The 12333-nt window shown below is 41.0% G+C and overlaps 1 protein-coding gene across 13 annotated transcripts in view; it reads left to right on the top strand.

The window, feature by feature from the left end:
* The window catches only part of FHIT (fragile histidine triad diadenosine triphosphatase), a 1503296-nt gene that overhangs the window by 1328963 nt on the left and 162000 nt on the right, over nt 1–12333 (top strand). The gene's annotated exons all lie outside the window — the stretch shown is intronic.

Below are 12333 nucleotides of genomic sequence, written 5' to 3'. Positions count from 1 at the left end.
GAAAGCTCTTGTCCCAGAGATGAGACTCAGGCTCCAGTGCATGAAGTCAGGCCATGGAAAAGGTCCCTCAGCTACTGTTCTTTCTCTCATTATTATTTTTTTAATTTATTCATTTATTTTAATTGGAGGCTAATTACTTTACAATATTGTGGTGGTTTTTGCCATACATTGACATGAATCAGCCACAGGTGTACATGTGTCCCCCATCCTGAACCCCCCCTCCCACCTCCCTCCCCATCCCATCTCTCTAGGTTGTCCTGGCGCACCAGCTGAAGTGCCCTGTCTCATGCATCAAACTTGGACTGGCGATCTGTTTCACATATGGTAATATACACGTTTCAATGCTATTCTCTCAGATCATCCCACCCTCGCCTTCTCCCACAGAGTCCAAAAGTCTTCTTTATACCTGTGTCTCTTTTGCCATCTTGCATATAGGGTTGAAAGCATATGGATTCTCTTTACCATCTTTCTAAATTCCATGTATATGCATCAGTATACTATATTGGTGTTTTCTTTCTGACTTACTTCACTCTGTGTAATAGGCTCCAGTTTCATCCACCTCATTAGAACTCTAGATTCAAATGCATTATTTTTAATAGCTGAGTAATATTCCATTGTGTATATGTACCACTGTGGAGGTTAGCAGGGAAGGGGCAAGGGTGATGGTCCCTGTGGCTATGTGGAAAATGAATAGGCTGGAATATAAAACTGGGGATCTTCCACTTCGAACCTGGGCATCCTTGGACAGTTGCTCTCCTTTCCTTTGTTTTCTCTCTTTTCTTCCATTCCTGTACTGTCCCCCTCCTCCTTACCCCGTCTCCCTGTTATTTACCCAGCCAGCCAGAAGTTTCTTAGTTGCAGAGCTCCACTGGGATGTGAATTCTATAAGGTCAGGGTCCCTTCTTTCTCTTCTTTGCAAACCCTGCAGCAGAGTTTCTGGCAAGAGGTTAATGCTCCATAAATGTATATTTACTTAGTGAAAGAGTCTTACTTTCCTGAGCTGTAAACCAGGGATCCAAATGCCACCTCTACAGGGCTGTGGGGTGAATTGCTTAATGATACAGTGCTCGCGAAGGGCCTGGGCAGTAGTTGATCCTTAAATCATGTGCGTGAGGTTCCTTGTTTCCTCTGAGCTCTTTGGGCTGAGATGCTCAGGTGGAAGTGGCGCTCAGGAGAGGGGAGAATGGGATGGGGAGTGCTTTTGTTTTTTCCCGCTTCAGGGAATAGAGAGTTTCCATGCCGTCATATACAATACGGGTGTGGAGTGCCTTGCTTCTGTTTCTGTCTTCATGTAGCAGAAAACATTAAGTTAACCACAGAGCTAAAGGATACTGGTGTGCAGAGGTAGAAAAAAACTGTCTCAGAACCTACATATTAGAGGAGTATTGCCCAATAGAGAGCTCCCCCCAAATGTTCATCCCATGACCCTCCTATCCTTTACAAGTCAGAATGCCTAACAATGCCTTCTCTTGGGGTCTGAGTTCTGAAAACTTCAAGCCAAATTAGACAATGTCTTCTTGGTCAAGACCCACCTCTGCTGCTTTTACCCATCCTGAATGTGTGGAAGGTCTTAAAAGTCATCACAGGGACCTGGCACATCCTTGTAATTCCCAGTAGAAAGCTGATTTCTTTTGGAAAATGAAGGCAGAGGTCTCATCCTCCTTACATGCAGCTTTCATGGAGGAAAGTCTAAGAGAACCCCACCTGTTGGAAACACAGGCATATGTACTTCAGGGACTGGAAAAGGCAGCATTCAAATAGAAAAGTTTTGCAAGGAGGATGCACTTAGGAGGTGAAACTGGATCTTAGAAAGAGCATAGAACTTTGCTTCCCAGGAGGCACTAGTGGTAAAGAATCCGCCTGCCAATGCAGGAGATGTAAGAGATGCGGGTTTGATCCCTGGGTCAGGAAAATCCCCAGGAGTATAACCCACTCCAATATTCTTGCTTGGAGAATCCCATGGACAGAGTAGCCTAGTGGGCTACAGTCCATGGGGTCCCAAAGAGTCAGACACAACTGAGGCGACCTAGCACACACTTTGCTAAAGCAGACAGATCCCATAGCCTGCAGCTCTTGGTGTTCTCCTTCCATTATAGATACTGAAAGAACTTGGAGCAAGTCAAATTAGAGAGGTAAAGAGTTTAAAAGAAAAAATATAGCACTGTGTTCTTTGCTAGAAGCACTTTGGGTCTCTGTTCCTGAGGGCATTTTTCTTCCTGAGGTTGCTGCATTCTTCGGCCTCTCCTGAGTAGAGGAGACATGTAGCAGGCTGCCTGTGCCCTTTACATTTCTTAGGCAGTATTTATGCAGTTGAAGCTTAGCCTCGACCATGATGGAGCTCTGGTTTTCAGCAGCTGAGCCCAAAGCTTGTCCTGTTTCTTCTCAGGGTTGTTAGTAAATGTACTTCTGGTCCCTCTAAATGACTTTAATGGGTACGCTTCCTTAGGGCACATGAGGATGACAAGGGAAAGAAAGGTTAAATAAAGTCTTTACTTGGAAATATTTTAAAAATTTAGCAAGTATATTTTAGTATCTCATTTTTGTTGCTTTGTTTTTGGTGTGTGTGTTTACTGTTTTCTGAAATATAAAACCACACGCAATAGATGACTTAGGATTTCTTGTCTCCTTGAAATCACATTAATTACAGTTCTAAACTGTTTTGAATATAATAAAAAGCCAAACAGAATCTTTTATAGTATTTCAACACAAAGTACATTTTGTCCCAAGGATTGCACACTCATGACCTTTCCGCTCAGAATTTCCCATCACACCCAGTAGCAACTTTTCCACAGTCTACTGGCAGCTGCAAGACGTTTGACCTCTCTGTTCTTCCCTGCCCGCTCACCATGAATTTACCTACTATACCCCAGCCAGGCCCCTCTGTGAACCCCCAAGGTAAGAGGAAGAGATTTGGGGTCCGTTACCATCTCTTTGGGGAAGTAGCTGTATAGCTGATGTTATGGCCCAATATAACTAACTTTAGAGTTGTAAGAGGACTTCATTGAACTTTAATCATGACCCAGTAAACCTCCAAGCCTCTAGTTTCTAACCATAATAAAATTGTCCCTAGGAAAGTTGAATGATCATCTCTTGCTAAGTATATTTATTGTGTTTGTATCCAGTTGTGTGCCGGTAATTGTTTAACAGCCATCTCTCAGGGAAAGTAAAATGTATGTGAATGTCTATATCTATATCCATCTCCATCCATATGTCCAAGTTTATCTCAAGTTTGACTGATACAAAGTATGTACAGCACACAGTTTGATTCTCACAGAATGCTGTTGTGATGTTGCCTCAACTCTTGTATCTATAGTCAGCCTCTGGTTGCAATTTAGCTTGAGAAATCCAGATGAGGAATATTGCTGGGTCACTATCCAATTCAGCAAAACTTTGACAAACATCATTGACGAACAAGTGTGTTTTGAACATGAATGTTAGGTGATATTTTGGTTACATTAAGACTTAAGACAAAAATGAAACAATGAATATAGATGTCGAAACCTTACTCACACATCAATAACAGGAGTGACATTTTGCTGAATGAGATAGGTTTAAGATACTGGGAGAATATTTTCTCAATTTGTTGTGCTATTTACAATGTAACAGCTAAAGATACAACATGCTTTTTAATTTTAATCTGATTATTAATATTTTGTCTATCACTTCCTCAAGGCTAGATAACCAACAAGGCAATAACTCTATAATGTCTGCCAATCACAATGGCTGATTTCAAACTACAAATTTGACATTACTGCACAAAGCTGAAAAGAGACAGTAGCATGCGATATTACAGTATTTCCATGTACAGATACAATAGACATAAATAACCTAAGAGCCTAGATAATGGTAAAATGTAGTGAAATAATTGAGAAGTAAGAAATTTCCATTATTATCTTTGTTTTATTATTTAGCTGTGTTATAAAATTTGATTTTTAATGATTGTTTAAACAACTAACTTGCAAAATTTCTCAAAATTCTACAAATAGCTCTTTTAAGCCACCAGTTCAAACCAGTTCCAGCACATCACTATAGCCTACAGAAGTAAATGACAAAATAAGCAAGAGACTCAGAAAGTTTGGGAAGAATGGAGCTGATCTAGTAAGAATGCTCCTGAGAAAATAATTTCGACTGAAAACTTGATCATCACCCGCTCCTTAGAAGCACATTCGTGGCCAGTTTCATTTTATCTTTTATGATAATTTTTTGTGATATCTTTTATGAAATTTTCAGGAAAATTTGGATCGACTTTAGACTCATATTTTCAATGTTTGGGGACGATGCCTGTTTCTCTGGTGACATAAGACAACCAGGGCTGTGACAGGAAAGGAGGACCAAAGAGCCAGGATGTCAGGCATTTTAAGGAAGCCGTTTTTTACGACAGCATCTGCCTCTCTCTTCACAGTGTGGCTCGGTTTTCTAGACTTTCTTCCCCTGATCTGAAGTTGTTCGGTGCGCCTAACCTCTCAGCACCTCCATCCTCTCTCCTTCACAGTCTTCTGCAGAAAGAGTTTGCTTTGTGGGAAGGTGAGAGTTATCTCTCCCCTTGACTGAGATAGCATCACTAAGGGGAGACTACACTCTGTTGCCAAGTTTGGAGTTCTCCATTAGGTACCAGCAGAGAAATTTCTAAAAAAAAAAACCTCAATTACTGGCTGCTCTGCTTATTAGTTAAAAAATAATGTGCTATAGTAATCCCAGAGGCTTCCCTGTTGGCTCAGTGGTAAAGAATCAACCTGCATTGGCAGGAGACACAAGAGATTCAGGTTTGATCCCTGGATCAGCAAGATCAGCAAGATCCCCTGGAGAAGGAAATGGCAACCCATTCCCGTATTCTTGCCGGGAGAATCCCATGGACAGAGGAGCCTGGCGGGCTGTACCGTTCATGGGGTCGCAAAGAATCAGACACGACTTAGTGACTAAATCACAATGAAGAAGTTGGCTCATTGATCTAATCATGAATGAATTCAGTTAAATATGTCAGAGTTGCTGCTGTCCTTGCAATCATAACAACTAATGATTTGTAGTAGTTTCCTATGTGTCTGTTACTATCTGAAGATCTTTGCATCAATGGTCTCATTTAGTCTTCACAGGACTGTCGTTAGTAGGCATCACACTTCTCCCCATTTTATAAGAAAGGAAACTGAGGCAGGCAGAAATTGAGGATTTGCACAGAATTACACATCTGCTATGCTCTGGCACCAAGATTCAAAATCGGGCAGTCCCATCTCCCAGAGCCCAAGATCTGAATTGCGCCTAGTCCCTCTCTGTGGCAACCAGTTAGACGTGGCAGTGATCCAGACAGACGTGGTTCCCTCTGCCTCTGAAGAAGAGGCTGTGAGCAAAACTAAAGGGGCTGGCATTTAAGGTTGTTTCGGAACAAATGGACATGGGAGAACCCTGGGAGGGACTTTAAACTGCAGGAAGGGGAGGAGCCAGGGAAGAGACACAGGTCCAACAGAGAGAAGCACAGACACAAGCCCCTGGGAAGGAAGGAACTTGAAGTCATCTAGAGATGGCAGAAGTCAGAATGGCCAAAGAGGAGTGAACAAGTAGGGAAGAGTTAGACTGTATCCATGTGAAACTGTCTTACTCTTAAAACCTAAAAGGACATAGGTATGGGGCAGCTCTTTGGCAGTTTGAAGTCTTATTTCTCTGTCTGAGTGACCCAATGTCATGATCTTCTTATAGAATTTTCCTTTCTTGTGGTTCATTTCCTATTTCTTCTTATTTCCATGTGGATGTCCCCTTCTCTTCTCTGTTTATGTCTTTGTTGGGGCACTTGGCCATAATGCTAGTGGGACAAAAATGATTTCATTAGTTAAACTATTGAATTAAAGGCTCAGAAACAGTGTGGCCCAGAGAGTCCTAAGGAACATAAAAGTACTGGAGGGAGGTCTATTAAACCAAACAGTGAGCCAGAGTCATTATCCGTGTCATATGAGGAACCTTCCGCAAGTTGGTTACTTATGAACCTACCAATTGCTATGATTATCCCATTCCTTCCAGTGTCTAATGTAATGATTGTATCTGGACTTTGTTATTAACTTTATTTTCCACTTATTTGACCCCATAGAATGTTAACTCATTTGTGTTTTATTTGTTGTCATGTGTGTGGTTTTTTTTTCCCCAGGCAGTTCAATTTTGTCACAGCATGCATTACACAGTTAAGATTTCATATCTTTGCTTCATCTACCCCATTATGGCAAATGGCAGTTGATTAGGGCTTTCTTTAGATCATTATCAATTGTTTTCTACCTTGCAGATAGTGCTGTTGGGATGAATCTATCATATCCCAGAGATCTTATATAGCTTGTTATTTCCAGGTGATTTATTACTCTCACTGTGGAAATGTTGTTAGTGAACATTGGGGAAGCAGTGGCTGTATTGAGAAATATCAATGTATCCTCATGTTCTGGCTTGCAGTGACAGTCAGAGATCCATCTCACTGACAGTTACCTTGTTAACATTTTGATCAGATGGCAAATTTGTCATTTTTCATGGTAACAAGGATAAGTTTGCACAAGAACCATAGATAGATGGGGAAGATAAAACAGGCCTCTCTTAGTTTTTCTGTGTGATGTAATCAGTAATCTTGGGGAGAAGTGAAATAATTACTCTGTGAAAAGCTCATCCGCTGGAAAATGTGTTTATTGTAGAAAGCTCAAATTTTTCTTCATTTGAAGAAAATGTGCTCTCTCTCTTTTTCCCCTTTGCTGACAGTTTGATTAACACACCAAGCCTCTGTGAAATAGTGAGACAGAACAAAAGGGTTTACAGTCAGAATAGTTTGGTTTAATCACAGCATAAAATATGAGCAAGGTGGGTAAAAATAACCATGTGCAGGGTGCTCAGATCTAGAGCATTGGCAACCATGGTCACGGAGCTTGAGTTTTCCCTCCTTGTGCACTTGAAACTTGCTACCAAACCATCTCTCATTAGTACCACGTGGTGTATGTTCGTCTCCAAACCCCCATCAGAGACCATGAGGTCAGCCGTCTTGATGCCCCACTTGTGTGGGATCAGACAGTTGATGCTGTTTTTATTGTTTTTCTCCTGTGTTCTCCCAAGCTGTGTTCCTGATGCTGTGAAATCTTTACACTTCTAGCACTTTTGAAAGGTCTATCTTCTGTCTGGTGCTTCAAGGGTGAACGTGTTTGAGACAGAATTTCACTTTTGGAGGCAACATTGCTTTATACTACTTGAGAGTCAGCAATGGGCTTCTAACTTTCCTATGAAGATGACAGTTCTGAGTACAATGGAAAGCTGTCAGTTAGAGCTAGTAAGAATCTCTGACAAACCAATTTTATTGCAACTTGGGTAAGAACAGTGTACATACACCTGAGAAGCCCCTTGAAGCAGGAAAACAGGGCCCTGGTTGTCAAATATGAGTTTCTCCTCTGAACTGTCAGACTACACACGCACACACATGCCTGGACATCCAAAGGAGAGTTTGTTTTCAAATGCTTCTGTCAGATAGCCATGGCCTATGGGAAAATTGTATTATGTTTTTATAATTGCAGTGGAATACAACCACAGAGAGGAGAATATGCCAAGTGCAATCAATCATTCCTTACATTATATTAATAATATTTTTTAACAGGCAGAAAATGCTCCTAGCTGCATTTATATGATCGAGGAGTTCTAATCACGGTAGAGCTATTAACCTGAAATATAGCTTCTCATTCCTTAATAGTTTTGCCTATATGCATGCATTCTAATGAAGAGCTGAAAGTAAACCATTAAAGTGAAAACCATGTTTTTGACCATCTAGTTTTATCTTTTCACACTTTGCCCAGGCCTGAGTGAGGGTGTTTACATTCTTGCTATCATCTGCATCACCAGCATGGTTGCCAAACTCACTGGGGGAAGGGTCTTCCTTTCCATTTGTTTGAGTGTAACAATTTTGATTTGTCATTCTGATGAAAAATATCATTAGAGAATATACAAAGAGAGATGTAGGAAATCAGATCGGAATCTCTCATTTTCTTGAAAGGAAATATTATGAGATTCTTTCCAGCCAATATTATCTGAAAGCCACCAAATGTTCTGCTTCCAGCCTTTACCTTTCTCTTTACTATCTGATGATGGTAACCCTAGTCCCTATTCTGCATGTCTCAGTTCAGTTCAGTCACTCAGTCATGTCCAACTCTTTGTGACCCCATGGACCCCAGCACACTGGCCTCCCTGTCCATCACCAACTCCCGGAGCTTACTCAAACTCATGTCCATTTAGTCATTAATGCCATCTAACCATCTCATCCTCCGTCATCCCCTTCTCCTCCCACTGTCAATCTTTCCCAGCATCAGGATCTTTTCAGATGAATCAGTTCTTCGCATCAGGTGGCCAAAGTATTGGAGCTTCAGCTTCAACATCAGTCCTTCCAAGGACCAATATTCAGGACTGATTTCCTTTAGGATGGACTGGTTGGATCTCCTTGCAATCCAAGGGACTCTCAAGAGTCTTCTCCAACACCACAGTTCAAAAATTTGATGCTCAGCTTTCTTTAGAGTCCAACTCTCACATCCATACGTGACTACTGGAAAAACCATAGCTTTGACTAGATGGACTTTTGTTGACAAAGTAATGTCTCTGCTTTTTAATAAGCTGTCTAGATTGATCATGACTTTTCTTCCAAGGAGCAAATGTCTTTTAATTTCCTGGCTGCAGTCACCATCTGCAGTGATTTTAGAGCCCAAAAAATAAAGTCTGTCACTGTTTCCCCATCTATTTGCCATGAAGTGATGAGACCAGATGCCGTGATCTTAATTTTCTGAATGTTGAGTTTTAAGCCAATTTTTCACTCTCCTCTTTCACTCTCACCAAGAGGCTCTTTAGTTCTTCTTCACTTTCTGCCATAAGGGTGGTGTCATCTGCATATCTGAAGTTATTGATATTTCTCCTGGCAGTCTTGATTCCAACTTGTGCTTCTTCCAGCCCAGCATTCCTCATGATGTACTCTGCATATAAGTTAAATATGCAGGGTGACAATATACAGCCTAGACATACTCCTTTTCCTGTTTGGAACAAGTCTGTTGTTCCATGTCCAGTTCTAACTGTTGCTTCTTGACCTGCATGCAGATTTCTTAGGAGGCAGGTAAGGCGGTCTGGTATTGCCATCTCTTTAAGAATTTTCCACAGTTTGTTGTGATCCACACAGTCAAAGGCTTTGGCATAGTCAATAAAGCAGAAGTAGATGTTTTTCTGGAACTCTCTTGCTTTTTCAATGATCTAATGGATGTTGGTAATTTGACCTCTGGTTCCTCTGCCTTTTCTAAATCCAGCTTGAACATCTGGACGTTCATGGTTCATGTATTGTTGAAGCCTGGCTTGGAGAATTTTGAGCATTACTTTGCTAGCGTGTGAGATGAGTGCAACTGTGCCATAGTTTGTGCATTCTTTGGCGTTGCCTTTCTTTTGGATTGGAATGAAAACTGACCTTTTCTAGTCCTGTGGCCACTGCTGAGTTTTCCAAATTTGCTGGCATATTGAGTCCAGCCCTTTCACAGCATCATCTTTCAGGATTTGAAATAGCTCAACTGGAATTCCATCACCTCCATTAGCTTTGTTTGTAGTGATGCTTCCTAAGGCCCTCTTGACTTCGCATTCCAGGATGTCTTCTCTAAGTGAGTGAACACACCATCGTGATTATCTGGGTCATGAAGATCTTTTTTGTATAGTTCTTTTGTGTATTCTTGCTACCTCTTCTTTTTTTTTAAATTTTAATTGGAGGCTAATTACTTTACAATATTGTGGTGTTTTTTTTCATACATTCACGTGAAACAGCCATGGGTGTACATGTGTTCCCCATCCTGAAATGCCCTCCCACCTCCCTCCCCATCCCATCTCATCCCTCAGGGTCATCCCAGTGCACCAACCCTGAGCACCCTGTCTCATGCATCGAACCTGGACTGGCGATCTGTTTCACATATGAAAATATACATGTTTCAATGTTATTCTCTCAGATCATCCCACCCTCGCCTTCTCCCAGAGTCTAAAAGTCTGTTCTTTACATATTTGTCTCTTTTGCTGTCTCACATATAGAGCCATTGTCACCATCTTTCTAAATTCCATATATATGTATTAATGTACTGTGTTGTTTTTCTTTCTGACTTTCTTTGCTCTGTGTAACAGGCTCCAGTTTCATCCACCTCATTAGAACTGATTCAAATGCATTTTTTTAATAGCTGAGTAATATTCCACTGCGTATATGTATCACAGCTTTCTTATCCATTCATCTGCTTTTGCACATCTAGGTTGTTTCCATGTCCTGGCTATTATAAACAGTGCTGCGATGAACATTGGGGTACACGTGTCTCTTTCAATTCTGGTTTCCTTGGTGTATGCCCAGCAGTGGGATTGCTGGGTCATATGGCAGTTCTATTTCCAGGGTTTTTTTTTCCCATTTATTTTTATTAGCTATTTCCAGTTTTTTAAGGAATCCCCACACTGTTCTCCATAGCGGCTGTACTAGTTTGCATTCCCACCAACAGTGTAAGAGGGTTCCCTTTTCTCCGCACCCTCTCCAGCATTTATTGTTTGTAGACTTTTTGATAGCAGCCATTCTGACCAGCATGAGATGGTCCCCACTGTAGTTTTGATTTGCATTTCTCTGATAGTGAGTGATGTTGAGTATCTTTTCATGTGTTTGTTAGCCATCTGTATGACTTCTTTGGAGAATTGTCTGTTTAGTTCTTTAGCTCATTTTTTGATTGGGTCACTTATTTTTCTGGAATTGAGCTGCAGGAGTTGCTTGTATATTTTTGAGATTAATTCTTTGTCAGTTGCTTCATTTGCTATTATTTTCTCCCATTCTGAAGGCTGTCTTTTCACCTTGCTTATAGTTTCCTTCGTTGATTGCCACCTCTTCTTAAGATCTTCTGCTTCTGTTACGTCCACACCATTTCTATATTTTATTGTGCCCATCTTTGCATGAAAAGTTCTCTTGGCTTCTCTAATTTTCTTGAAGAGATCTCTAGTCTTTCCCACTCTATTGTTTCCCTCTATTTCTTTGCATTAATCACTGAGGAAGGCTTTCTTCTCTCTCCCTGCTATTCTGTACATTTCAATGAGGTCAAGGTCTTAGGTTAATTCCTCTCTGGTCTTATTTCTGAAGATTCCCAAGGCTTGTTTCCATGTCACACAAGTTCATCTCTGATGTCATTTGTCACTTCAGGCTGTGGGTCACTGCTCTGGGTCTCCCTCATCATCACCTCTTGTTTTCCCAAAGCCACTTCATCCTCTCTGTACTCATCAGCATTATAACATTGTTTTCCCAAAGACACTTATCCCATCTGTACTATCAGCTTTCTCTTAATCTTCCAAACGAAAGGACAACAGTAGCCTGCCATTTCCAACAAAACATTTTTTGATGACTCAAGGAATACATGAAGGAATCACAATTCTGAATCAATTAGGCTAAATGTTCTTGATTGCATATTATAAAATTCCTAATTCAAAAAATTCAACCAAGAAATTCAAAGGTAGGGTGTTCGATGGTTGGTTATCTCATTGGCACAAACATTGTCATAAGGAATATAATTTCTTCCCTTCTTTCTACTCTGCGTTCTCTCAGAGTATGACCCATGGATGCTTTAATAAGCCATGTCATGAGCAATCTTTCCATATAGAGTACTTCCAAAACTAGCCCCCCTACCCTTGTGCTGTCAAAACATGGTTAAGTGTCTGTTAATTTAGAGTTAACCCAAAATAACTGTCTCTAAAACACATTTCTAGTTGTAAAGAAAGGCACATTTTCCTTCCCTAAAAATTGAGAGTAAGCAAAACCATCTGGATGCTCCTAATATCGCAATATATAAATATACAAATATATATATATATATATATATATATAGTCATTTTAAAGGCTTCTCCTTCACTGCACTGGAAGGATTACAAATCACAGGATACTTTCTGTATTCCCTGAACAAAGATAGCAGATCCAGAAAGAGCCCAGCATGAGATAAGTGTCTTGATGACTCCAGTGAGAGAGCCTCAGCCCACACTTCCTCTCGCCTACCCAAATGATGATGACAAGGTGAGCCAGAGAAATGTCTTCCCTGGGACATGGAAGCTCTTAAAAAGTAAACAGCGAGGAGTCGTTAAGGAGAAACACTGACACCTCTGGCAGTCACCTCAGAGGTCAACGAGAATGTAGATTGCTTTCCCAGAGGCCTTGGTTACAGTGACAGAAGAAAGGAAACATCCTAAATCATAGCCTGAATTACTGTTCCTTGGAAACAAGTCTGCACTCCAGACTTGATCATCAGTGTGGGGACGAAGCACTGCTCTCCTCAGGACCCCAGACAAATGAGGAGGAGACTCATGCCCCTCCTG

The sequence above is a fragment of the Cervus canadensis genome, chromosome 22 (assembly GCF_019320065.1).
Source record: "Cervus canadensis isolate Bull #8, Minnesota chromosome 22, ASM1932006v1, whole genome shotgun sequence".
Taxonomy (NCBI): Eukaryota; Metazoa; Chordata; class Mammalia; order Artiodactyla; family Cervidae; genus Cervus; species Cervus canadensis.
This window is presented reverse-complemented; position numbering and strand designations above follow the sequence as displayed.